This window comes from Equus asinus, unplaced genomic scaffold (genome assembly GCF_041296235.1).
Source record: "Equus asinus isolate D_3611 breed Donkey unplaced genomic scaffold, EquAss-T2T_v2 contig_620, whole genome shotgun sequence".
Lineage (NCBI taxonomy): Eukaryota > Metazoa > Chordata > Mammalia > Perissodactyla > Equidae > Equus > Equus asinus.
The window spans coordinates 8,189-35,820 of NW_027225317.1; the positions used below are offsets into that span (position 1 = coordinate 8,189).

Consider the following 27,632-nt stretch of genomic DNA (forward strand, 5'->3'; position numbering starts at 1 on the left):
ATAATAGAACAAATGAGTATTAAAAGTATAGGAAGATAATATTTCTCCTCTATTTGATTGTCAAAGCCCAAAAAAGTGGTTAGTACTGTATTGGAAAAGATGTGAGAATCTCCTTGCTACATTCACTCAAGAACATAGTATGTCATCATTTCCTGTGTGATGTGGAGCGTTGGGGCCTTTCTCCAGATGCAGTCCTCTGATCTGTGTCCAAGGCATTTAGGTGACATGGCTTTTAGGTTCCCAAACAGGAACTCTAATTTTCAGTCTTCATAGTTGGAGAAACATAATCCTATCTTATGATTTAGTGGGCCAAGGAGCCTACCATCATCTCCCTCTATCCTTCTTTTGTAAAATAAACATTAACTTAGTTTCTTTGTTTGAAAAAAAAGGTATGATAAAATAGGAACTCCCATATTTTGCTGAGGGAATGTAAATTGAGGTCTTTATTTATTTGCACAGGAGAGGATTGAAAAGCATCCAGGCTTGTTTTTTGCAGGCTTGACAGTAATACTACCAGACTGAACTCAATGGAAACAACCAGCAACAGGGACCTACTAAGTAAATCGTGGTGTAGCCATACAATTGGATACCATGCGGCCATTAAAACACACACAAAAACAGCATGAGAAAGTTCTTAAAGGACTAAAATGGAATATCTCCTACATTTAACATTAAATGAAAACAGAATAGTATGCTACTGTTTACATTTAAAAAAAGTTTATCTACATATGCATTATGTATCTCTGGAAGAATTCACAAGAAATGAATAACACTTGCCTCTGTGGAAGGTTCGAACTGTAGGGTTGGGAGCAGAGTTGGAAAAAAGGCTTCTCACTTGTACCTCTTTCTATCTTTTAAGTTAGCAACCACATGAATATACTAGCCATTGAAAAAGATTTTTAATTTAAAAGATAAATAAAAATCACTCAAGGTCAGTTTCCTCCTAATTCATCTACGTATTATATTAAGGTTAAAATAGTTTAATTTTGGTTTTAAATGTCTAGACATTAATACAAAATGCTTACACTGGGAACAAACGCACAGACCTGAAATGCAGCACATGTCGCTGCTGAGATGTCTGATCCTCCTTTATTTCAAGTGATGGGACTTCTTTTATTGGAAAGCCATGTAAATTTTCAGTAGTAGTTTCATTTTTATTTAAGACACGATCTATAGATTAAAGAAAACATTACATATACATTTCAAAGCAGCAACTCCTATAACGACATCCCCCACAAGACAAATTTCTTAAATCCTTCAATTTTTTCAACATTGAAATTTAAAATTGTAAATAAATTTAAAATTTAAATAAAATTTTATTTCTGCCTCAAAGATTTCATTCATCAGATCTCCTTTTACAGTGTCTCTCAATGTTCTTCATCTCTTGAAATTTACATTTCGGTCCCCCTCTCAGTCTGCAGTCCTCATTCCAGCTCTGTTTCCAGATAGCCCTCCCCATGCTTTTCCGTCTCTTCTGACCCTGAGATCACACCCTGAGCTACATGGTGAGACACATGGTGGAAAAGACTCTAAACGATCTCTGATAAACCATAACCCAGAGAAACAAGTAAAAAATTCATGAAAATACCATACCTGTGCTCCCAACTGTCAGAGAACTCAAAGGACGGCGTAATTCGTCGGAATCTTGATGTACTGAAGTTTCACTTTTGTGTGCCAACATTTCTTTTGTTACTTCTGGAGCCTCATCACTAAGCAAGAGCAAAAATACACTTCGTAAAACATGAACCCATACATCTCACTGAAGGATTTCAAAATTATGTTGTTTTTTAAAAACATGGGATAAAATAGAAATATGTTTCTGTTTTTTAAAACATGTCTAATCTAGAGGGAAAAACCGTAAACACCTCCAGCGGGAAGGCCCGTCTCTGCCCCCTGTGATGAGATCCACAGATGCAAAGCCCTCTCAACCGGACATACACACTTAGGAGTCTCAGATGCCGCAGAGCAGTTCTCGGTCAATCTGCCGCCAGCCAGCCTTTGGAAAGCAACCTTGCCATTTCTTGTAAAGATTCAAACTGATTTTTTCTCCCCACTTTACAAGTTAATCATTTTGTCTTTTGAGATAGCTTTTATAAAGTAGTACTCAGTAAAAAAAACACAAACAAAAAAATCCAAACCATGTCTGAGCTGCAGTATAGCAATTTCTTCTTTCTAAAAATTTATTTCTAAGTGTTGCAATTAAGTCACTTCTTAAAAGCAAAAAAAAGCAAATTGAATCGTGAAAATAATAATGCACACAAAATATCAAATCTGACAAATACATTATTGTATCCTTCTGAAAAATTTTTTGGAAAGGTCAAATTTTCATGATTTATAATGAACATAGTTTACTAACTAAATAACTTAAAAAGCACAGGCCAAATTTAAGAAAGGCATTCGTTCTCCATGTCAGCAAGGAATTCATTCATAACATCTCATTCTGTCACTGGCTGTCAAAGTAGCGGTGCTTGTTGGAGTCTAGGTGTTACGTCATAGCTCTTCAGACCATCTGGTGGCCGAAACAGAAAATCTACTGGTGCGAAGGATGGCCTCCCTTTCACTTCTGCAGGATTTGTCTCAGGTAACTTTTCCACTTTGGATAAGACTCCATCTGGATCCCTTCCGTTTGTCACACTGGTTTGTGATTCCAAAGTATTTACTTCGCTATCAACTTTAAAAGACATGACCTGGATGTGAATAAACAGAATAGAGTGAGAGTCTCTCTTCTTGGGATATATTCCACCAATTTTTTAGGCCCGAAAATGTGAAAGTTAAGAGATATGTCCCACGTACATAATTTAAGAAACAAAAACAAATACAATTAAATGTTTACATGGAGTCAGAAGACCAGCTACATAAACCATTGCTATGGTCCAGAAAGAGGGAGAACCAATCCATATTAAAAAAACTATATAATAGGTTTTAGGTATTACCAAAAATTAAAATATATGAAAACTAAGGTGGAAAAATTCTCTCACCTAACAAATACGTATCTTTTTACTTAAATTATGTTGATAATTACAAAGGTTTGAGAATCAGAAATCCAATGTTTATTGGATTACCAGTATTGTCAAGGACAAAATCTTTAATAACTTTGGATTATTATAAATAAGTTTATCATATGAGCAAAACTATTTTTCAATGTGGCACAGTAAGATTAACCATATAAAATGTGAAGCGTATTTTCTTTTTCAAGTCAATTTGTTATTTGGTAGTTTTTTTTACTGTAATATAATTGGCATACAACATTACATTAGTTTCAGGTATACAACATGATTCAATATTTGTATATTGTGCAATGATCACCCCAGTTAGTCTAGTTAACATCCATCACCATGCACAGTTACAAATTTTGTTTTCTTGTGATGAGAACTTTTAAGATCTACTCTTAGCAACTTTCAAATATACAATATTATTAACTGTAGTCACCATGCAGTACATTACATTCTCTACTTACTTATTTTATAACTGGAAGTTTGTACCTTTCAACCACCTTTGCCAATTTAATCCACTCATTTCAACATAATTTTTAGAGGTTTCTACGTTTCTGAGTTTTAATGAGATACGTATTTCTACCCGGACTAGAGTTTAAGGGTAACACTGTGCTTGAGGCCTGTGTGGCTGCAAAGGTAGACACTAGCGATAATCCTTAAGGAGAAAACCAACCTTGAGGGAGGAGCTGTGAGGTCCAGCTGCTCGCCTGTGAAGATCACCCTGTACTGCCTTCCTTGGAGGATCTATGTCTGATTTTTGGTAAGAACCTAGCCAGGTTTCTTACACTTTGGCATAACTTTGTTTTTTTTTTTTAAGGCTAAGGAATTATAGCATGGATTATAAATTAAGGGATTGGGTCCTCGAAATGGTGGCTCTTTTTGAAGACTCTACCAGGCACTATGCTAGATGCTGTCAGAAACGTCAGGTGATTTCATTCTTGAAACTACTCTGTGTAGATATTACATGTTACAGCTGGGAGAACAAACTCATAGCTTCCCCAAGATTATATAGCCAATTGGAAGCGAGACAATAGGCAAACTCAGGCCTAGCTGAATCCAGAGTCAACGCATTTCACCCACTGCACCCATCTCCTAGCCGATGCTCACATGAAGGTTTCCGTCAGCTGTGTTTTTATTTTCTCTCTTCTGTTAACCAAACTACACATTCTCTACCTATAAGGTTTTAAAGATGAGACACCTCACAAACCATAACAGTAAACCCTCTTGACGCTTCCTTGTGCTTCAAGAGGTTTTCACACACGTGGAGGTTAACCTCTTGAAGCAGTTTTGTAAGCTTAATTTCAGCTTCATGAAAATAAAAATGAGATTTTCCAAATGTCTAGAAATAAACAGATACTTATACTCTACCTTGCCTGGTTCTTCTTCGATCTTTTTGGCAGGCCTTCCTTGATCTGGTACTTTTCTTTCTGTTATATTATCTAAAATAAAAATGACATAACAGATCCATTTTGACTAGATAGAAAATTCTGCATTAAAAATGCTAGGTAAGGAGCCGGTCCAGTGGCATAGCAGCTGAGTTCATACACTCCACTTTGGTGGCCCGGGGTTTGCTGGTTCAGATCCTGGGCATGGACCTATGCACTGCTTATCAAGCCATGCTGTGGCAGCTGTCCCACATATAAACTAGAAGAAGATGGGCACAGATGTTAGCTCAAGGCCAATCTTCCTCGAAAAAAATTAAAAAGTACTAGGTAATTTGGGAAAGAAAAAAAGGCAACAATATGAATCTATGCCTTAATGGATTTTGTGATTAAAAGTCATTTTAAAATATCCTATTTAAAATACCCTATTTAAATACGATAAATACAGATAAAACTTCCTGCCAAGTATAGGATATCTGTTTACAAAACCAAAGGTGCTAAAGTATTTTACCTTTTGCCTCTGACTATCAAATGCATATTTATTATAGAAAATCAGGAAAAGCAAAGCACAAAAACAATGCAAAAAACATCACCCCAGAGGGGCTGGCCCCGCTGCGCAGCAGGTAAGTTCACGCTTCTGCTTTGGCAGCCCAGGTGCTCAGATCCCGGGTGCGGACCCACCCACTGCCTGTCGAAACCATGCTGTGGTGGGTGTCCCACATATAAAGCAGAGGAAGATGGGCACGGATGTTAGCTCCGAGCCACTCTTCCTCAGCAAGAAAGAGGAGGATTAGCGGCAGATGTTAGCTCAGGGCTAATCTTCCTCAAAAAATAAATAAATAAAAATCACTCAAGATGACCTTACTCAGAAATCATCACTGCTGACAATTCAGGGTATGCTTTTCCAGTTTTTTTCCTATGTTCACATATTCACATACATATTTTAGAATTGTGATCACACTGTTCAGAATTGGACCTGTTTTCTTTGCCCACTTAATACATCCTGGACCATGTCATGAAGTGTCTTTCACAGGATCGTTCTTAAACGCTACACTGTATTCCACCAAACAAATGGGCTGTAATTTACTGGGGCCATTAATCTTCACTTTGTGGCGCTGCCCACCGATGCACACGCTTCACCGCTTGAGCGCCCACTGTGTGCTAACTGGATGGTGGGGCACTGAACCTGTCTTGGGGACCTGGAATCTCCCGTTTCCTCCTCGCCTACTCAAAGAAGTACACGATGACTTTAAAAACTGAACACGAAAAACCTCAGGGACCAGAGCATTCTACTTCAGCCACTGATGAAGGAACAGTTCTCACCACGTGCCGCTCGCGTGGCCGGCACAGCCAAGGCTGCTCCCGCAGAGGCTGCACTGGCGGTGCCTGCCCCCGAGGTCTGCTTCGCTCTTTGAGTCATCGACCGAGTGGTTCTCACGCACGTGGGCATTGCAGGCTGCCCTGCTGCGGGAACCATGAAATTAAATGCTTTCGGTAATTACTAAAGCATTGTTGCGGCAACGTCAGAGCTTACAATAATAAGCTACCTTTTTCTCGTTGGACACTTTCTTTTCAGAAGTTTGTCTTTGACCAGATCGTGTTGCTCGAACATCACTCCTATTAATGATCTATTGAAAAGATTAGGTGGTATGTGATTTAATTGCTTGATGAATCAAATTACCACATTTTCAATCGGTATTTTGACCCCTCATCTGAAATCTATTGTAAATGACCCAGCAAAAAATCCACCACCCCAAATAAGATGAGATGAAAAAAGTTTTCCATTATATAGATTTCCTTACAAACTTTTTGTAGAATCCTAGAATTTTGAAAATGCTAATAGCCTAAGCTATTCTAAATAGCTGACTATAATCTTCTGAGAGTCCTTAAACATACCAGCATGTTTTCGCTTCAAAACTTTTGAATTTTGTCTGGAAAAATCTTCTCCTGGATAGAAAACTCTTCCCACAGTGCACTCTGCAACTTCCTTGGAGACTGCATTCAAAGCGCCACCGTCTCAGTGAGGCCCCATCGGAAGCTCACCCTGTACCAGCTTCAATACTCCCCATCTGCCTTCTTTTTTTTTTTTTATTTCCCGCATAATACTTAGGACCATCACATACTATATATTTTTCTTTTCATTGCCTATCTCACATGTAAGCTCCATGAAAACAGGGAATGTTGCTTTATTCATTACTATATCCTAGAGCCTAGAGGAACATGGCAGTGACTCAATTTATTGAATACGTGAAACGGAGCCTTCTCACCTGATAAAGAGACATGCTATTTACCTCCTTGCCCACTTCACTTTATTTTAGTAATCGTCCTATTAACTTTGTCCATAATGGTGTTCTGAAGACCCGTAAGTTTATCCCCCACCCTACGTGCTTTATATCCCTATCTGCATTTTATAGTGACATGGATGCATAATAGAGCCCAGTAAACAAACAGAGTGACACACAGAGTTGGTATAGATCTCATAAGGGATGTTTGGCAATGAATATTTCAAGTGAGTACTTCCTTAGCATCTAGCCAAAACTGCTCTATGTCACCATGCCAATAACAGGGAGTTTGGTACTGTTAACTCTAGTAAAATAATCACTCTGATTGAAGCTGATAATAGATTTAAAATGAATTTACTTACTCTGAGAAAAGGAGCACGATTCATCATTTTAGTAACAATTATCTACTATCAACTTCACCCTAGTCAGCTCCATTTGGGCTTTGGCCTTTGACCTGGCAATCCATACAAGATGGAACAGCATTAAAACAATCAAAAGCAGACAAAGTTAAAAAAAATGAACTGCCATAATTTACTTCCATGTCTCATTACAAAATAAAGTCTCCATTTTAAAGTTAAATTTTACCCTTAGTCATCCAACCCTTAATCATTTATGGCAAAAAGATACTTGCTAACTTAAATTACTCTCTTTTCTGGTTCTGGTTTGATTTAAATTATGCTTAAAAGCCTCAAAACTTACTCATATTTCTCAGTGAGCACAAAGGAGAAATTTCATACTATATTTTCCAGGTATTAGAATCCTTGTTAATATGATGAACTGGAAATATTTGGAAGGGGTCAATGAAGAAACTAGAGTATTAAGATCTCTTCTCTCCTGTTTATGAAAAGATACTGCACAGCTTACTTTCTTAGCTTTGACAGTTTGCCTTCAAATCCAATGATTGTGCACTTGTCCTCTGTCCATAAGAAAATGGAGACCTGATCACAAAGCAAGGAAGAAATCCAGCAAGAGAAGGATTGATTAAAAGTGATAAGTTATTTATCAACTCTAAAATTCCTGAAGAAGCACAATCAGACTTCTTCTGTAGATTAGAAGCCACTTGCTTCTCCAAATCTCAGGGAAGATCTAGTGCTGAAGAAACGAGGCACAAAGTAAACAATATTCAGCGATGGCTATTGTCTAAGTAGAATAAAAAACTACTGGTGAATCGTATTATTTAACACAACAATGTGTGTCTTTTTCCCCCTACATATAACACTTTGTAAATAGCTGTTTACAGTTTAGACCAATGACTGGTGCCTTACATACTCTTGAGAAGCCAGATTAAATTCAGCCCCTTCCAAGAGGTCTTCTCTGATGTTCCTCCAAACAGAAACAATCTCGCCCTCCTCGAACACATACACACCATATTTTTCTGTATCTTTCCACCTTGAGCTACATTCTACTAATTTTGGTCACTTCCACCTTATCCTAAGGTCACATGCAGAGTAATCAAAGGTCTCTCAAATCAATGACATTCCTGAAGCAAACAAAAACAGGCGATATCTTGAGCTTTTATATTATTCAATTCTTATTTAAATCAGGAATGAATACACAGCCAACAAGAGACGACCTTGAAAAGAGCAAATCACCAGTGACTACCTAATTTACAAATCCAGCTGCCTGTGTTCAAACTTCATCCCCCTTAACTCATGGATCATTCTCTTCTTTAGATCACCCCTCCTCCAGCTTCTGTCCTGTTTTAGCTCTCCTGACAATCTGACCTATCACTGGTACCTGACTTCTGCCCACTTGAAGGTGCTCTCTAGTCCTCACTCTTTCACAATGTGTATATCTTTACTGGAGTGGTCTCATTTAGCCCTACAGCTTAAACCCCCATCCATACTCCCAATATCATATCCTAAATCCACCACTCAGCATGGATCTCCGTCCTGATTTTCAAATTTTTATTCCCAACTGCCTGTTATCCAGATGGCCCAAATGAGCTGCAGAAAAAGCAGGAAAAGCATTATCAATATGCACCCACTTAGGCATGTTCCTTTTCCTGCCTTCCACCCCTCTTTTAGCAGCAGCACAATTTATATGGTTGCTCAAACTAATTTATCTTCAGAATCATCTTATCTCCGACTCTTCAATTTCCTTCACCCCTCACCATCTGCTTGGTCCCCGTCAAATTTATCTCCTGAGATGTCTCACACCTGTTTCTTCCTTTAAGCCCACTGCCCCAGTCCCCTTATCCTGTCTCATCTATTCCATCACGACAGTCTCACTACAGTCTTCCTACCTATAAGTTCTTCCCCTTCCAGACTACGATCTTCCAGCCTAGGGTAATCTTCCTGAATTATTAATCTGATCATGGTACAAGCTCATGTATAAGCCTCTCTTGACTCTCCGCATCCGACAGGGTGGACGCCAGATCCTTCGCCCGGCCTTGCCCGTCCAGCCTGGCTCTGACTGCTTTGCTAGTTTTATCCCGTGTCAACCTACCTATGGCTGCACCAAGAGACCTCATCTCCATCTTCTGAACTATTAGGATGTCACTCCCAGCTCCTGCCAACTAGCTAAGTGAGTAAAGGGACTACAGGGAAAGGGTTGTTTTAGTCATTTAAACTCTCAAATAATCGCTTCTTGGCCTCTTGGCTAAGATCAAGTATAATCTCTTAAAGAAAAGTCTGGTTAAGAACTATTCCTGAATATCAAGTTATGATACTAAATTTACCTTTTTTGGTTGGTGTGCTGGTATTCATTAAAGAAAAATAGTCTTATCATGTCTATAAACACCCACTATAAATGGTCATCGCTGAAGGTTTCTCAATTTTTCAGTCGCTTTTCCTCTAGGTATTTCTGGAACATTTGTCTTCGTTGATCACTTAGAAGAGACTTTGCTGATCCTAAGCAGGGGGGAAAATAGCATATAAAACATTCAAATAAAAAGTTATCCAAATGTCTAAAATACCATTATCTAACTTCAACAGCTGCTAAGCAATACTTTCAGTAACTTCGTATTGATTCCTTAGCACGCTAACCACACAAGTCATTTCAACCCCTGTTCTTTCAAAATTTCTCTCCCTTTTGCCTTCTCTTGTTCACAAATTAACTGCTTGCCATCCCCTAGGCATCCATTACTTCACTTTTAAATTAATTAACTTCTATGATCACCCACCTCCAAGCTGACCTCCAACAATTCTCACCTCCTGGTAGTCATGCCCTTGTGTTGTCCCCTCCACACAGAATAGGGCTGAGCTGTGTCACCAAGAAAAGTGTGGGAATGATGGAGTGTGGCTTCCAAGACTGTATCATTAAAGACAGTGCAGCTTGGCCCTGCTCTCTCTCAGATCACTTGCGCTGTGGAAGTCAGTGGCCATGTGGAGCCTTAAGGAGATTCAGGCAGCCCTATGGAGACACCACATGACGAAGAACTAAGGCCTCCTGCCAAAAGCCAGCATCGACTTGCCAGTCATGTGAGTGAGTCATCTTGGAAACAGCTCCTCCAGCCTCAGTCAAGCTTCAGAGGCATCCCTGGATGACACCTTGACCTGTCAGATTCCTTATCTCCCACCTGTGATTCTCAACTCAGGTTTCTACTATGTATTTTCATGTTTATTTAAACTTGTTTGAAAAATGTGAGTGGCTACTATGTACCAGACATTTTTAGGAAGTAAGAATAAGAGAATTTCTGCCCCTGAAGGGCTCACAGTATCGTGGGGGAGATGAGCACAGTTTCAATTTGGTTTAGCATGGAATGAAGACTACGAGAATGCACAATCGAGAATCAGTATAAACCTGTCTGGGGAGGTCAGGAAAGGCTTGTCAGAAGAGAGAATACCCGAGAAGGTTTCTGAAGAATGAGAGTGCGTTTGCCCACTGGGTGAGGGTTTAAAATAATCCAGGGAGATGACTGCACAACTCAGTAAATTTACTAAACAAAAGGCATTTACTTAAATGGGTGAATTTTATGGTATGCAAATTCTACCTCAATAAAGTTGTTTAAAAGAAATAATCCAGGCAGAGAACAGAAGATGCGAAAGCTCAGATGATGAAGTGGTTAATCATCGATGAAACCCCTATATCCTCAACTTCCCTGAAGTTCCTCTTCCCTTCATCTCTTGATCTAACCGTAACCTGGCTCTCCCCTGAAGACAACGCTCCCCTAGTTGTCCTCTCAAGTGGTTGACTGTTTTCTTCTCCCACAAAGGTCATATCACTGGGCCTGAAGCGGGCCGGGGTGGGGGGTGGTCCCTCATTGCTGTTTCTCAATTATTTCTTCCTCTTCACTAAAACAGCCCAGCTTTATATTTCACATCATCAGACCATACTAGACAGCACCCTGACTTGCCATCTATAGATGGCAAGTTCTTCTCTCAGTATTTTACAACTTAGTAAATGGCCACTCCATTTTTTTAGTTGCTCAGGCCAAAACCCTTAGAACCATCCTGACTTTTCTTTATCAACCTACATCCACTCTATTAGGAAATCCTATTGGTTCAAACTTCAAAATGTAACCAGAATGAAACCACCCAGGGTTGCCGTTCCCACTGTGGTCAACCATGAGCTAAATTATTGCAGTTATCTCCCAGCTGGTCTTCTGGAGGCCATGCTGGTCACCCTACCATCCGTAAGTGATGCTTTAAAACATAAAGCAGATTATAAACACACTAATCCAATAATGGCTTCTCATGTCACTCAGAGTAAAGCTGGTCTCCCTGTAAAGAAGGCCCTTGGGCTGCATATTTCACTGGTCCTGGAAAATGACAAAATTGAAGCAGTGAACATTTAAACAACTTGAGACCTGATTTAGCTACAAAACTTCTATTTTAATGTCCCTTATCAATTAATCTTGTCAACACTTATCTTATTCAAACTCCAGAAGTCAGAACTTACAACACTCCACAAGCGAATGGAACTTTCACAGCCTTTACCTTAAATAGGAAGTATTTAGTCATAGAAAATATCAAGTTATTTAGAATGGTATTTCAAAACTCCATTCTTCTGGTAAGTTTTTTTTTTTTTTTGATGTGGAAGATTGTCCCTGAGGTAACATCTGTTGCCAAAGCTTCCTCTATTTTGTTTGCTGGATGCTGCCACAGGCTTGAGGAGCAGTATGTAGGTCCACGCCCAGGATCCGAACCCACAAACCTCGGGCCGCAGAAGCAGAGTATGTGAACCTAACCACCACACCACCCAGCTGGCCCCTGGTCAAGGATTTTTTAACCTCAGGTATTAAACCAACTTTTTCCCCTCTTCAAAGCAGTTAAAATTACAATAGCTCTTTACTTACTTTGCCTCACACTCATCTCTTCTGGAATAGGCTCTTGAGATGTCTCCTCTAATTCAAGATTTCTACCTTCCAAGGTTGGAAGGTTGACATCCGTCAAACCAGAGTGTCTTTTTCGTTCATATTTATCATATCTGTCTGCTTTCTGAGAGAGAAAACTCTCCTCAGCAATTTTAGTTCTAATCATCTCAATACTTAAATCCTTTCTCAGTTGACTGGCAAAATGTGATGCAGCCATCCTGCCAGGGAAAAGAAAGGTAGACAACTTATATAGATTTTCATATTATTTAAAAAATTAAGATTCCAGTTCACCTCCTGCCCCACCTCAGAGAATTCTGAAATAAAAAATTTTCAGTACAAAATGGAATAAATATACGACACTGCAGAGTGGGAAGAAAGTTATCAAAAGATAGTACGATCTATTTTGGGCTTCTACATAGGGCCTTGCTTGACAGATGAAGTGAAGCCCAGGAAGCTGTGGGCCATAACACAAACAAGAGGCTCTAGGCTCACCGCACAGCATTACAAAGTGACAAGAGTGAAGGAAAGGAGAGAATAGGGAAAGTAAGTGAAGGACAGTATACAGAATCGTTTCCTAACCTTTCCCTGTGATGAAGGCAGGCAGCCTGGCATTTTTTCTCAAGCCAAAAAACAAAACAAAACAAACACACGAGATGCCTATTAGACAGACAGGGATGATAAGCAGGCAGTTGGATATACAAGATTGAGCAAAAGATGGGATTTTAGAAGAACTACCATGGTGATACAGAAGGATAACCATAGTTTGCCATTTGAGGGCATAATGAAATTATTTTCGGCCATGTGAAAAATCATATTGTTTACCTGGCCCATACTCTTTTCTTAGAAAGATTCTTGAGAACGTGTTCAAGCAAAACAAGGGAGAAGGACAAGAAACAGGATGCCATGTGTTCCAGGAAATCCTTCATTCAAATGAGGAAAAGAATAAAGGAAAGTGGAAAGTCTAAGGGAGTCACCTATGCAGCTGGTATAGAAAAGAACCAAGCCCAATGGGAGAAAGATGACTGATTCTCCACAAGTGTTGCTGGCTCAAAAGAAAAAAAAAGAAAGAAAAAGGGGAAGGTCTGCAATAGGAAGATAGAAAAGTTCTAAGCACACTATACTCTTCAACAACAAGAATAACTGAGACAGTCCACTAGAAAACTCCAGATAAAAGAAAAATCTGCACAAGAAATGCAACCCATTAAAATGTTACATGATTTTAAGCAATCAACAGAGTATATAAAAAATGAGAATTCTTCTGACCTGGATGCTAATAACATTCTCCTGTAAGAGCCCAGGGGAAGTGACAAAGGACTCTACTTTTCAGTAAGCATGCTCCTCTACTATTTGACTTGCCACCTCCTGCAAGTATTAATGTGCTAAATGTTAAACAATAAACCATTAGTTATTTTAAAATACTGCATAGGACTATGCTCCACAAAGAGAGACAGGGTGTGTGCAAAAGCTCGAGTTAATAGTAAAGGCGTGTTTAATTGTCACCTAAACCAGCACAGGTGGTTAGTGTCATCGCTGTTACACAGGTGAGGGAGAGAACTGCCAACAGGCGCTGGAGCTGGGATCTCAAGCCCCGCAGCCTGGCTCTTCACATACAGGACATCTAAGTTCCCCTCTTGGCTGAGTGGAGTTTCTTCCAGCTTGAAAGTCTAGAATGCCTTCGTCTTGCTTGCCTAGAGGTTCCCAACCAGGGCCTGTTTAGTTGTCGCTGGCTCTGGGGGCAGCTACTGGAATTGAAGGTCGGGGCCAAGGATGCTAAGCATCGTCCCGCCCCAGAGGCCAATCACGGCCCAGTGGTGAAACGCTGACTGCTGCATAGATTATGGCAACAAATACTTACTCTTCTGGAGGACGGAGCCATCGGCTGCGGGAAGGACAGGTAAGTGGTCCTAGAGGAGCCTCCCCCAAGCGGCGTCCAGCTCGCCACTGCCCACCTCAGACCCTTCCAGACCTTCTAGGAGGAGGCGAGCCAGCGCCCTTCCTCCAGCTCCCAGCACTCACCTTCCTCAGGCAGCCTGTCGCGTGAAACCTCAGTCAAACCAAAAGGAAAGGAACGCTCCCTGTCTGGAGAGCCGCCGCCGCCGCCTCGGAGCAGTGCCGCCTACACCTGAGCCGCCCAGAATCCGAACTTCCCACACCCAGCCTCTGATTGGAGGGCCTTTGAGCAACCCCTGCGGGAAAGGGGCCCGCCCCTTCTCTCCCACGAGGCTTGCGATTGGTTCTCTCCCTGTGCTATTCGAACTGATTGAAAGGTGAACGCACGGTTCAAAGGATGGGCGGGTACGACGGGATTATGCCTGAGGGGCGGGGCCGGGGCGCAGGTGAGGCGTTAGGGTCCCTAATCCGACCGGAGCTCCAGGGCCCCAGCATCCGAGGAAAAATGAAAGCGCTCCTCGGAGCAGAAGGGATTCACTGTTTGCAGGGCTTTTTAACGTCCTTATTTAGTCACACAAATACAGCACAGCTTATTGGAACGTTTTCTTCACTTAATATTTTTTAAAAAGGGTTTACTACCGCAGATTTCTCCTTACATCGCTTAGCGTTACTTTCCAACATCGCCAGGCTTTTTTTTTCCCATCCGCTTTTTATTGAGGTAAAATTTAAATACCGTGGAAAGGATTGATCTTTTAGTGTGTGATTTGATGAGTTTTGCTAAACGTAAACAGCTGTGTAAGCACCACCCAATCGGGATACAGAGTATTTCCATCACTGAGAGTTCCCTCATCCCCTTTCCAGGCGCCCACTGTTAGGCAGCCAACCTCTGCTCTGATTTCCATCACCACACACATAAAGGGGGTAGGTCCTCTCCCAGGTGGGCCTTCTTTCTCTAACCATGCTTTCCAGATCCATCCCTACTGTTGCGTGATCAGGAGTTGGATTTTATTGCTGAAAAGTATTCCATCGAATACTTTGTCTACCCATTCACCCATTGCTGGACATCTGGATTGTTTCCGTTTTTAGCGATTATGAATAAAGTTGTGTGGAAATTAATAAATAGAAACTTCATTAAATTGGAGTCTTGGGGCCCAAAGGCGGAGCTCTCACACCCTACCTTCTAGCAGAGCCCAACAGGAAGAAGACAGACTTCTTCTTGACCAAGAAGCTCAGCCAATGAGAGACTATCACAACTCAGCTAGTGAAACGCTGCTATACCTCTGGACTCCATGTTTACAATGGCCGTCCCAACTTGCTCTTCCTCCCAGAATAGAGTTTCTCCTCCATGCTGCTAGCGACTTGCACCTGGCTCGAGATGGTTTCAGACTTTGAACTGCAATTCTTTCCTGGTCCCCCATAAACCCATTTTTGCTGGAGAAATAACTGACTGTCTGTTTAAGGTCAACAGTTGCTATAAACATTCTTGTACAAGTCTTTTTTGTGGGCATGTTTTATTTCTCTTGGGGAAATATAGATGTGGTATTTCTGGGTCATTCTGGGTATGCTTAACTTTATAAGAAATTGCCAAGCAGTTTTCCAAAAGAAAGCTGGCACATTGTTAGGAACAGAGAGGGTCATGGTGCAATGATAAAACATTCTATTCGCCAAGCTAGAGCAATTTTAAACATGTATGGAGCTAATAAAATAGGCTCACTATTGATGAAGCAAAAATCTACAGAACTACAGAGAAAAAATGATGAATCCGCCGTTATCGTGAGTGATTCAACACACCTCTCTCAGCACTGATTGACCAAACAGACACAATTCAGCAACGATATAAAGAAGATCTCAACAAAAGCATTAACCAACTTGACCGAATGGACATTCAATAATCAGAGAACACATATTTTCCTTGAGCACGTATGGAGGAGTTACAAATGATCACACACTAGGCCATGAAGAAAACTTCAACAAACTGCATAGACTCAAGAAAGTTAGAAATTAAAAGCGAAAAATAAATTTAAAATCCCTGTGTAGTAACTTCTGGGTTTAAGATGAAACTTATGATGGAAAATGTAAATGTCTAAAACCAAAAGATAATGAAGAAGCAAATCAAGACTAGTGGGATTAGGTGCTTTGAAAGGAATTTTGAAAGAAATTTTAAATGCTTATATTAGAAAAGAAGAAAATCTTAAAATTAATATGTGTCCCTCTTAAGAAATTAGAAAAATAATAACTGAGTAAAGTCAAAGAAAATAGAAAGATAGTAAAAGAAAGTACACAAACCAGTGAAATAGAAAGTAAAGATACAATAAGAAAATCGACAAAGTTAAAACTTCATTCTTTGAAAAAATTAAAATAGATAAAACTCTAGCAAGATTGATCAAAAAAAGAAGACACAAACAGTATCATGAATGAGAATACACAAAGGGGACTATATGCGTTACTTATTCCTTTGTAGCAGATTACCCCAAAATGTGCAGCATAAAACAACCACCATTTTATTTGCTCTTGATTCAGTGGGTCAGGAATTTGGGCAGACCTCAGTGGAACAAGTCATCTGTGTTTCATGTCTGTGTTCTCAGCTGGGTTGGCTCAAAGGGCCAGGCACTGACTGGGATGGGTATTGATCCCCTTTCTAATTCTCTCTTCTCATTCTCCCACTAGAGTGAGAGAATCCACGGCCGTCTCGCTCATCTTTGTGGACCCAGTTGCTGACTATCAAGTGGGGCCATTCTCTCCCTTTGGTTAGGCTTTCCTTCCCCAGCAGATTCTCCATTTGGTCTCTCTTGGACTTCTTTGCCTGGTAGCTGGGTTCCTTCTTGGCATATGTGGAAAGCCTCATAAGACCTCGATTTGGAAGTTCCATATTGGCAGAGGAGAAAAACAAGAGCTGGAGGTAAAGGAACTTGCCCACCTTCTGAAGGAAAGTAGACTGTGAAGAGGGCACTGAGTCTGTGTGCTTGCCTGTGCCATCTTGCACTCTCTCTTATTCAGGATGATGTGTAGTTTTACATGAAGTTTAGATCTCAGGAGTAAATATATAGTGTAGTGTGCACTGATAGAGATTACATACAGGAACTTTGATGGAATTTAGCAGGGTGCTGGAATATATCTTTAAAGTGGTTTTACTGTACCAGAGGACATGATTTTTTTTGCGACTCTGATAAAGAAATATTTTGAATGATTTCTTCTTTTGAAAGACGGCGTGCTCATTACCATTGCCTTGTCACTCTTGCTAATTTTTGTTAGTGTTTCCTTCTAGTCGTTTCTCAAGTATTTCTTTTTGGCTAAATTATTTGTTTATCTATATAAAGCTAAGGGGGTTTGTTTTTCGGTGTGGATTTTTTAGCAGCTCTTCCTAATATGGGAAGGAATTTAATAGTGAATTTTTAAAGTAAAGGCCTAGTGCCCATAGGCACATTTTAATGTGTGAATTCTTTATTAAGTATGTCTTATAAATGTTGATGAGGCAGTGTGTTAAAATAGTCATTTATTTTTAACTAACCTAATTTTTGTTAGAAAAGGATTGCATCATTAAAAAAATTAAAATAAAAAAGCTTAAAATGAAAATAACAAAGTCTCCCTCCTCTTCCCAGTTTTCTCCTCTTCTCCCTAGGCCCTAACTCATTTCCCAGAAATCACCTCTGTTAATAGTTTTTAGTTTAGTTTTATATCATATTTCTTCAAGTTTTATCAAGTTTATACAGAATCTATTGATATTCCACTCTGAGGGACTAAGAATTTATCATGATTTAACTCCCCTTCCACCTCTGGATTATATTGTTTATATTTTTATTTTCTAGTCATTGCCTTATTTACTCTAAATAGCATATATAAATGTTTAATTCTTGATTTATCAAATTTACTATGGATTCAGTATCCACAATGAAAGGCAAGAACACTACCCTTCTACTCCTCTTCTCTCTAGTTACCTCCCTATTGTTCTCAGTTATGTTAATATTGTCTGAAAAATACTGTGTGATCTTAATTCATGTTTCCCCTTTTCCATTTTTCCATTCAAGCAGTAACATGCTGTGAATTTTATTGCCTCAGGAGAGGCACAGGGCAGGGAGGAGGGCAGAGTTAGCCAGTCAAATGTTTGCCTGTTTTACTTGTCCACACACCTGAGCTCAGCGAGGAGCACACGACGTTCAGGAGGACGCAGGGGCCCTGGAGGAGCAGGGGCAGGAGAGGCTCCCCCGTCGGAGGTCCGCGAGGGCCGGAGCGGTGCTGTGAAGCTACGTGGGAAACAAACACTGCTCCATGGTGGAGCCCTAGGAGGGGCAAACCTCAGAAAAGGTAGTGGTGTCAGCTATTTGGGGAAAGCAGGACCCTAGCACAGGGTTCCAACCTCAGCTGAGACTCCCATGCCGCGCGTGGAGCCCCAAAGGAGCAGAGATCTGCTGCGCTGCAAAGAGTCATTCATGGAGGCTCCCGGTTACCCGGGTGTGCAGATCACTGAAGCCTGGGGGGCGCCCTTCTCTCTGAATATTTGGCAACTGCATACCTTGGTGGGACCCCAGGAGGGCAGAGAAAGCCCAGGAATGTCTGTGGTTACATTTCCCATCAAGCAGGTCTTAAGAGAGGTAGAGGGAGAAAGAGAATATTTCCCAGAGGTGGAAATTAAACTGAAATGTAGAAAATAAAGTGATATTTCTTATACACTTGAATTTGTTGGCTGAGATACCCTGCCACGTAATCTTTAAATTGCCAAGATTTATGAGATTTACTTGCTGTTCTGTAATATAATTATTAAATCTTCTGTGCTTTTGACATTGTTTGACACCCAAAAGTGAAAACCAATACACGGCATGTACAATATTAAGATTACATAAGTATTATTCACCGCAAACCAAACATTGCGATTGAACTAATTTAGAAGGAAACTGAAGGCTACGACATTAAAAGTTTGCTGCTTAAATTTTTCTTTTATTTTTTCTGGTTGTACTTAGTTGCCACCATTATGTACAATCTGATGTCTTGGTTTCCCATTTTTGGCCTGAAGAACTTCAAGTAATTGTTTTCTCGTGGGGACACTGAATGGTAACTTTTTAATTTCCAGATGTCTTCATTTTATCCTGATGCTTAATTAACAATAAGGCTAAATTCAAAAAGTCTTTCCCTAGACCTTTGAAGACATTACTGCACTTTCTTCTATTTTCTTACTTTTGTCTACTTGCTCTAAAATAGATCGAGAGAGGTGAACTGAAGGCTCCATCTCTAGTGGGTTTCTATTTCTCCTTGCATCTCCTACAGTTGTTGCTTGATCGATATTGATGCTATGTTATTTGGTGCAGAGATTTTATACCTTCATTGCAAATTCCCCCTTTAATATTATAAAGTATCTTGTTTTAATGCTTTTTTGGGTCTAAATTCTGACATTACTACAAGTCTGGCTTTGGTTTTTCTCTCAGGCCCAAATACTCTCACGAGGAAGCATCTTGAGGGAACTCCACTGATGGTTGCTCCACAGCCAGCTCCTCCCTTTGAATCCGCTGATGCTGAGCCTAGAGCTTATCTGAGGCTTCCTAGAAAGAACCTGGCTTGGCTTTGGTGTCCTGAGATGCAATTTCTTCTCTTTTGATTTTTACAGGAAATTTCAACCCATTTGCTTTCTATTTTCCAGGTAGTCCTCAAAATTTCTGGCAAACTGACGAGACTGTAATCGTTTTCTACAGATATAGTTCTGTGATTTTGAAAAGTGTCTGTGTTGGAATTTCAGTGGGAGATGAGAGAGTGGGGATTAATCATGTGTCACAGCGTACATCTTGACCTGGAATCTTTCCTGCAAGAGATTCTCAATTGTAAGCTCCACATTTATAGAAATAAAACATTGTTCAGTGCCCATCCACTTTCTTCTTCCCTCTCTTCCTCTTCAACATGTATTGCATGTGCACACAAAATCATTTCATTTAACACGTGAATACTTTTCCTTAAGATTCACTAAAACTCTCAGTGCTTGAGTTCTCTTTCCTTCCCATGCTGAAAATGTAAAATACTGGAGAGATCTGTCTGAACAACGTATCTCTAGTGAGCATTCAGAAATTTCACATGGTTTCCTTTGCTGTGCAGAAGCTTTTTAGTCTGATGTAGTCCCACTTGTTCATTTTTTCTTTAGTTTCCCTTGCCCGGACAGACGTGTGACTTGAAAATATGCTGCTAGGACCGACGTCAAAGATCGTACTGCCTATGTTTTCTTCCAGGAGTTTCATGGTTTCAGGTCTTACATTCAAGCCTTTAATCCATTTTGAGTTGATTTTTGCGCATGGTGTAAGGGAATGATCTTTCATTCTTTTGCATGTGGCTGTCCAGTTTTCCCAACACCATTTATTGAAGAGACTCTCTTTTCTCCATGGTATGCTCTTGGCTCCCTTGTCGAATATTAGCTGTCCATAAATGTGTGGGCTTATTTCTGGGCTCTCGATTCTGTTCCCTTGATGTGTGTGTCTGTTTTTGTGCCAGTACCATGCTGTTTTGGTTACTGTAGCTTTGTAGTATATTTTGAAATCAGGAAGTGTGATACCTCCAGCTTTGTTCTTTTTTCTCAGGTGTTCTTTGGCTATTCAGGGTCTTTTGTTGTTCCATGTAAATTTTAGGATTCTTTGTTCTATTTCTTTGAAAAAGTTTGTTGGAACTTTGATAGGGATTGCATTGAATCTACAGATTGCTTTAAGGAGTATGGACATTTTAATGATGTTGATTCTTCAAATCCAAGAGCATGGAATATCTTTCCATTTCTATGTGTCTTCTTTGGGTTCTTTCATCAATGTTTTATAGTTTTCGGTGTACAGATCTTTCACCTCTTTGGTTAAGTTTATTCCTAGGTATTTTATTCTTTTGATTGCAATTGTAAGTGGGATTGCATTCTTAATTTCTCTTTCTTCTGCTTCATTGTTAGTATGTACAAACGCAACTAATTTTTGTACATTGATTTTGTTTCCTGCGACTTGACTGTATTCCTTTATTGAGAAGATATTTGCAAACCATATACCAGATAAGGGGCTGGTATCCAAAATATACAAAGAACTCATACAGCTCAACAAGAAAACCAACAATCCAATTAAAAAATGGGCAAAAGATCTGAACAGAGATTTCTCTAAAGAAGATACACAGATGGCAAACAGGCATATGAAAATGTTCTCAACATCATTAGTTATCAGGGACATGCAAATCAAAATTACAATGAGGTATCACCTCCCTCTGGTCAGAATGGCTATAATTAACAAGACAGGAAACAACAAATGTTGGAGAGTATGTGGAGAGAAGGGAACCCTTGTACACTGCTGGTGGGAGTGCAAACTGGTGCAGCCACTATGGAAAGCAGTATGGAGTATCCTCAGAAAATTAAGAATAGATCTACCATATGATCCAGCTATTCTGCTGCAGGGTATTTATCCAAAGAAATTGAAAATACAAAAGCATAAAGATGCATGCACCCCTATGTTCATTGCAGCATTATACACAATAGCCAAGACTTGGGAGCAAACTAGGTGCCCATCAAGGGATGAATGGATAAACAAGATGTGGTATTTATACACAATGGAATACTACTCAGCCATAAGAAATGATGAAACATGGCCATTTCTGACAACATGGATGGTCCTTGAGGGTATTCTGCTGAGTGAAATTAGTCAGAGCGAGAAAGTCAAATACCGTATGACCTCACTCATAAGTAGAAGATAAAAGCAATGACAAACAAACACATAGCAATGGAGATTGGATTGGTGGTTGCCATAGGGAAAGGAGGGGAGGGCAAAAGGGGTGATTAGGCTGACATGTGAGGGGATGGACTATAATTAATTTTGGGGTGGTGAACAGGATGTAATCTACACAGAATTCGAAATATATTATGATGTACATCCAAAAGCTATATAATGTTATAATCCAATGTTACTGCAATTAAAATATAAATAAATAAATAAATTTCAGAGTGTATATATATATATATATTTTTTTTTTAGGCAGATTAGCCCTGAGCCAATCCCCCTCTTTTTGCTGAGGAAGACTGGCCCTAAGCTAACATTCATGCCCATCTTCCTCTACTTTATATGTGGGATGCCTCCCGCAGCATGGCTTGCCAAGTGGTGCCTTGTCTGGACCCGGGATCCGAACAGGTGAACCCTGGGCCGCTGAAGTGGAGGGTGCAAACTTAACCACTGTGCCACTGGGTATATTTTAAGAGACATTGCTGTTATGTAGCCATTAGAGAGTGGCATAATTCTGAGGGGAATCACAGCAATTTGTGGTCAGAATACAGAGTAGTATACAGAATACATTATAGTAATAAAAAATATATCAATAAGTTCAAAGTTTTGAATAAATTGCTTGCATGTAACTTTATCCTTATACTTTCTACACATCACCAGGTTCAAGGCATTTTACAGCTAGTGGGTTATAATATTTGCAATAAGTCAGTTTTTTCTTTATATGATAAATACACAAGCAGAGAGTTATATGTTCAATTTAACTATAAAGACATGTGATGTTACTATCTGCCTGATCTTAAATCCTCCTTTTGGAAGATAAATATTTTTTTATTTAATAGAAACATTAGTTCATCTACTTTGTTAGCCCCATCAGCATCTGTATTATCACTTTTCCTTTTGGAAATCGAATGGCTTGAGCCCTTCTCTAAAGGAACCACTTAGCATTGTGCAGACTCACCATGTGGTGCACCTGAAAGCCCAAAACCCATCATCATACAGACTTGTATTGGGCATGTCCAAAAATTTAGACAGACAGCTATCTTGTAGGTAGCAACAGGAAATAAAAGAGCTGCAAAACAGTCATAGTAAAAGGATGCTGGAAACGTTCTAGATCTTGATCTGGGTGATGGTTACACAGGTATATACATATGTAAAAATTCATCAAGATATACATTTAAGATTTGTGCATTTTACTATATGTCTATTATTCCACAATAAAAAACAATTTGTGAATATAAATGAGAACCAATTTATATAAGCCTCTAAACTTTGCCCAATTATTGAATATAGCAACAGAAATTTTCAGAGGAGTACTAAGTATTAGAAATTTCCCTAAACGGTATGAAACTATTTTATGGTAGTTATTTTAGTTTCCTGCAATAAATTTAAAACATTCTAAAATTTTCAACTTAAGTTAAAACTGTACCATCAACCGCACAACAGTACAATGGATGGATAATCATGGGTATGATCACATTTTGGAACACTGTGCAGCAATGACAAGTAAGGAAGCACAGCGGCACTCATAAACATGGATAAACCTCACAAGTGCAAGGTTGGGTGAAAGAAACAAGTCACAAAGAAACTATCAAAGGTAGTCAAAAGGAGCTATATCGTTATGCATGCTTATACAGGTGGCAAACCTAAAGAGATGCCAGAGAATGATGAAAAAAGCCAGTCGTTACCCCTCAAGGGAGGGAGGAGGATGCTGATATAGGAAAGAACCACAGATGGCGCTAAGGTACTGGCATCGTTCTGCTATGTTTCTTCACCTGGGGGGTGGTTACACACGGGTTTACTTTAGGATTGCTCTTTAAGTATAAAAGAGCCATACTAACAAGTAAAAATCCAATAATCAGCTATTTCATGGTCCAGAAAGCCCAGGGGTTTACCCTTTGGGAAACTGAAAGTAGTTGCAGGTAGCCGGCATTATGTGTAGAGTTGCCAGATTTAGCAAATAAAAATAAGAAATTACAGCAAATAAAAACACTGGATGCTCAGTTACATGTGAACTCTGATAAACAATGAATAATCTTTTAGATAAGCATACCCCATGTAATATCTGGTCCCATGCAATATCTGGGACATACACGTACTGAAAAATAATGCGCTGTTTATCTGAAATTCACACATTACTGAGCATCCTGTATTTTATCTGGCAACCGTAAATATGTGGCAAGCTGCACAGGCAGAAGCAGTTCTCGGTGGCCCGGTGAGGGGAGTACTCAAAGGAGGGCCAAGGAAAGGGAAGAGAAAGAAGAAGAAAAGTCTTAAATTAGCCTGACCCTAAGCTATTTGAACAATAGAGTAAGTGAATTAGCTGAGTTCATCCATTATTGCAATAGTTCAGGAGTAATGAATTCACACAATGTATCAAATAATTTCTATCAACAAAAAGCAGTATCAGCAAATGTTTAAAAGAGCCATCAGTGTTTCTCCTAAAAATTGTGTCTCTCTCACTACATCAGCCTCTCTTCTGATCACTTGGGATGAAAATATTGTGAAAGATAGCCTTGAGGATGCTCATTCTGTGACTAAGTTTTCTTAATCTGTAGACAGTGATTAGGAGTCAGGTTGCAATGTAGGTTGTTTCATTTTGTTTTTATTCTACAAATATTATCTGACCACCTATCATGTTCCAGGAACCCGTCTTAGACCCAAAGGACAGATAATGAGTGACACAAACATAGTCCCTTCCTGTGGAGCTCAGAGTCTAGGCCCTAGTGGACTATAAAATAGATAGATAGATAGATAGAAAGATAGATAGATAGATAGATAGACAGACAGATAATTACATGCCCTTGGGAAAACATTATCTAGCAATAGTGGATATTTGCTCTTTGCTGCCCAGCATCCCTCTTTCTTTTGGGAAACCATCCAGACTCCATTTTATGTTAATTTGTTTGCCTGGAATTGATCCACAAGCCCGTTGCCACGATTGATGATGTTTGATTCAAAGATTGGTATACAATCCAATTAGAACTGATGAACCCTTGAGAGCCAGTAAGTAGAGGCTTCTGGAAAAGGGAAGCATTCCCCCCTGCCTTTGGTAATGGATAGGGGAGCTATCCAGATGATCAGGGCCATCAGGTACACACCCCTAGAGGACACCATTCACATACGCAAAAGATGAAGTCATGACCCAGGAAAAGCATCCTGGTGACATTGCAGAGCCGTGATTCAAGATGAACTGAAACTCCCCCCAGATTTTTCAGTTACATTAAGCCAACAAATCCACCCACTTCTTAGAGCAGGTTGAGTTTCCGTTTTCCGTCATTTGCAGCATAGAGTCCTAACTGATGCAATAAAAGTCTAAGAGGAAAGAAAAGGTTTCTTGCCTGTTCCCAACCTCCAGTTTCATGCCCCGGAGGTAATCACTGTGATGCTGCGTTCAGACATTTGGGTGCACACGTATGTATAACGCATGCCTTTCATGCAAATCGAATTGTATTGTATACATGGTTCCACCACTTGCTCATTCTAAACTTATGTTGTATTGTGGAGATCTTCATTTGTTGATACAGACTATTCGGCAATTGGATGTATCATCATCAATTTGATCTGTCTTCCACTGGTGAAAATTTATTTTCTCTTCAATTTTTTACTATGATAAACAATACCTTTATACATATATCTGTGTGCATTCATGCAATTATATCCAAAGGGAAAAAACCCTAGAAATGGAATTGGTCTTTCAAAGGGAATGTAAAAAATGTTGCCTTCCAGAATGATTATACCAATACAGTCTTCTCAAAAACACATGAGAATGTTTCTTCTCCACCATTAGTAACACTGTGTTTTGCCAAATATAAGAAATTTTGCCAATATGATAGTGAAAAGCAGTATTGTTTTCTCAATTTGCATTTGTTTGATGAGTGTATACACACACATAGACACACATGGAGAGAGATTCATATATATTTAGGCTATATATTTTATAAATTCATTAGCTATTTTTCTATAAATTCCCCATTCATATCCTCCACAGATTTTTCTCTTGGGTCATTTATCTTGTCCTTATTGATTTGTCTTTACATATCAGGAAAATAGACCCTTTTCTCATACATGTTCCTTTTTTTTTAAGTATGCTTTTCCTTTTTTTTTGGTGAGCAAGAGTGGCCCTAAGCTAACACCTGTTACCAATTTTCCTGTATTTTTTTTCTCCCCAAAGCCCCAGTTCGTAATTGTATATCCTAGTTCCAAGTCATTCTAGTTCTTCTATGTGGGATGCTACCGCAGCATGGCCTGGTGGGCAGTGTGTAGGTCCACACCCAGGATCCGAACCAGCAAACCCCAGGCTGCCAAAGATGAGCACATGAACTTAACCTCTCGGCCACAGGGCCCACACCCATACATGTTCTGAATATATTTTTCCAAGTTTGTTGTTCACCCTTCAGCATTGCTTTGTTTCTTTATCATTTTTTTAAGTATAACATTTCAAGTGTACAGAAAGCAGGAGAGAATTATATAATAGCACCTATATGTCCACCATCCAGTTTTAAAATGTTACCGTGATTTTGCAATATTTGCTTCACCTTTGTTTTTTAAAGAATAAAATGTTACAGGTACAGCTGAAGCTTCTCTTCCACTCTCACTGATGCCGTTCTTCTCCACGTCTCCCCACAGGTGACCACCACCTCGAAGGTGACGTGCATCATTTGTGGAGACCCTTTGTACACCTGAAAACCCCCTCACATGCACCAAAGGTTTAAATATTTTCCTGTGTCTTTTAGAAGAAAAAAAGACAGCAATAATGAATTGTCTGTGGACAGTTGTTCTCAAGTAAGCCTTCCCGGGATCTGCAAGCATCTTTCCAAGAGAGACCAGGTTCACATCGTTGCAACAGTGAGGCTCGCAAAGTTCCCGTGAGAAGCTGTTCACAAACTGTGCCACCTTCTGACTGATGTTGCTAATAAAGAACAGAGAAGAATCTGCCCGTCAAACTTGCCTCAAAGGAGGTCGTTGAGTTGTGATTGGATATATTATATATTATACAATAATTTATTTTGACCCTAGGAGAGGTTCATTTGAAAAGGGCCATAATACCTCTTTCTGCCCACTTTGGAGCAGATTTTAGCTGGGGTCAAAGCTCTAACGTCTGCCTCTATGAAAGGTTGCAGGCAGGGGGCCTGGGGCGTTCCTATCTGCTCGGGCACATGAAAAATGAAGACATTTCCTGAGGAGGCTGATGGAACCAATGTGCTCATGTCTGAACGTTTTTGCAGAAAGAATTAAAGGACGGTAAAAGAAACTTCTGAATACTCTCTAGTCTTTGGATATTCTGAAACTTCTACCTCATTGCTTATTTTTAAAAGAACCCAAATTGGGCTTGGCCTAAACAAGGGAGTCACCTGTGATTTTGACAACACCTTAAACAATACACTCCCATGGTTTTATACTTTTTCACAGATCTGTTTCTTTAAAAAATGTATATATATAATTTTTTAAAATTATAAAGTTTCTATAAATTGCACCAGACTGTGCATATCATTCTGCAATTCAGCATGGTTATTCACTATGACTTCAAAATTTATCCATGTGGATGCATATAGATTGAGATTATTCCTTTTAACTACCGAATAGTAGTCCCTTTTATGAATATATTTTTCTATTTTAAAATTAATAAACATTTAGATTATTCCTTTTTCCTTTAGTAAAAACAATGCTGCATTGACATATCTCCTTGTGCACGTGTCCAAGGATTTCCCTAGTGTGTCTGTCTACAAGGGAGGCTGTTGGTTTGTGAGTCCTGCACCCTCCTTACTGGCTATTGTAAAGTGTTCTTCAGCGTGGTTGTCTCCTAGAGTTCATACTTTTCCCTAGTAGTAAGTGAGGATTCCTCTTACCCACATCCTTTCTGTCTCTTGTGTGTATCCTCTGTGTTTGGGAGTTGTATGATTTTGATAGTAGTATAATTTATCAAACTATTGCCTTATGGCTCCTGGCCCGTGTGTGTGTGTGTGTGTGTGTGTGTGTGTGTGTGTGTGTGGTGTAGGGTGGTGTGCGTGTGTTTTGTCATGTTTAGAGGTTTTTGGTCACGTTTAGTTTTGGCAGTAAATGGTTACTGCAGCTTAACTTGCAAATATAGTTTTCAGGTTGTTCATTTTGTTTCACAACGA

The 27,632-nt window shown here is 39.6% G+C and overlaps 2 long non-coding RNA genes across 2 annotated transcripts; one reads left to right on the plus strand and one right to left on the minus strand.

Annotated features, from left to right (window-relative positions):
- Positions 1 to 339: 339 nt before the first annotated feature.
- LOC139044142 (uncharacterized) lies at positions 340 to 4,777 on the minus strand. The gene is made up of 2 exons (XR_011501194.1): positions 4,362 to 4,777; positions 340 to 2,687 (listed from the first exon to the last, which is right to left on the minus strand). It is a non-coding gene; the product is annotated as an uncharacterized lncRNA (long non-coding RNA).
- Positions 2,683 to 26,986, plus strand: LOC139044141 (uncharacterized). The gene is made up of 2 exons (XR_011501193.1): positions 2,683 to 3,919; positions 26,140 to 26,986. It is a non-coding gene; the product is annotated as an uncharacterized lncRNA (long non-coding RNA).
- Positions 26,987 to 27,632: the final 646 nt, after the last annotated feature.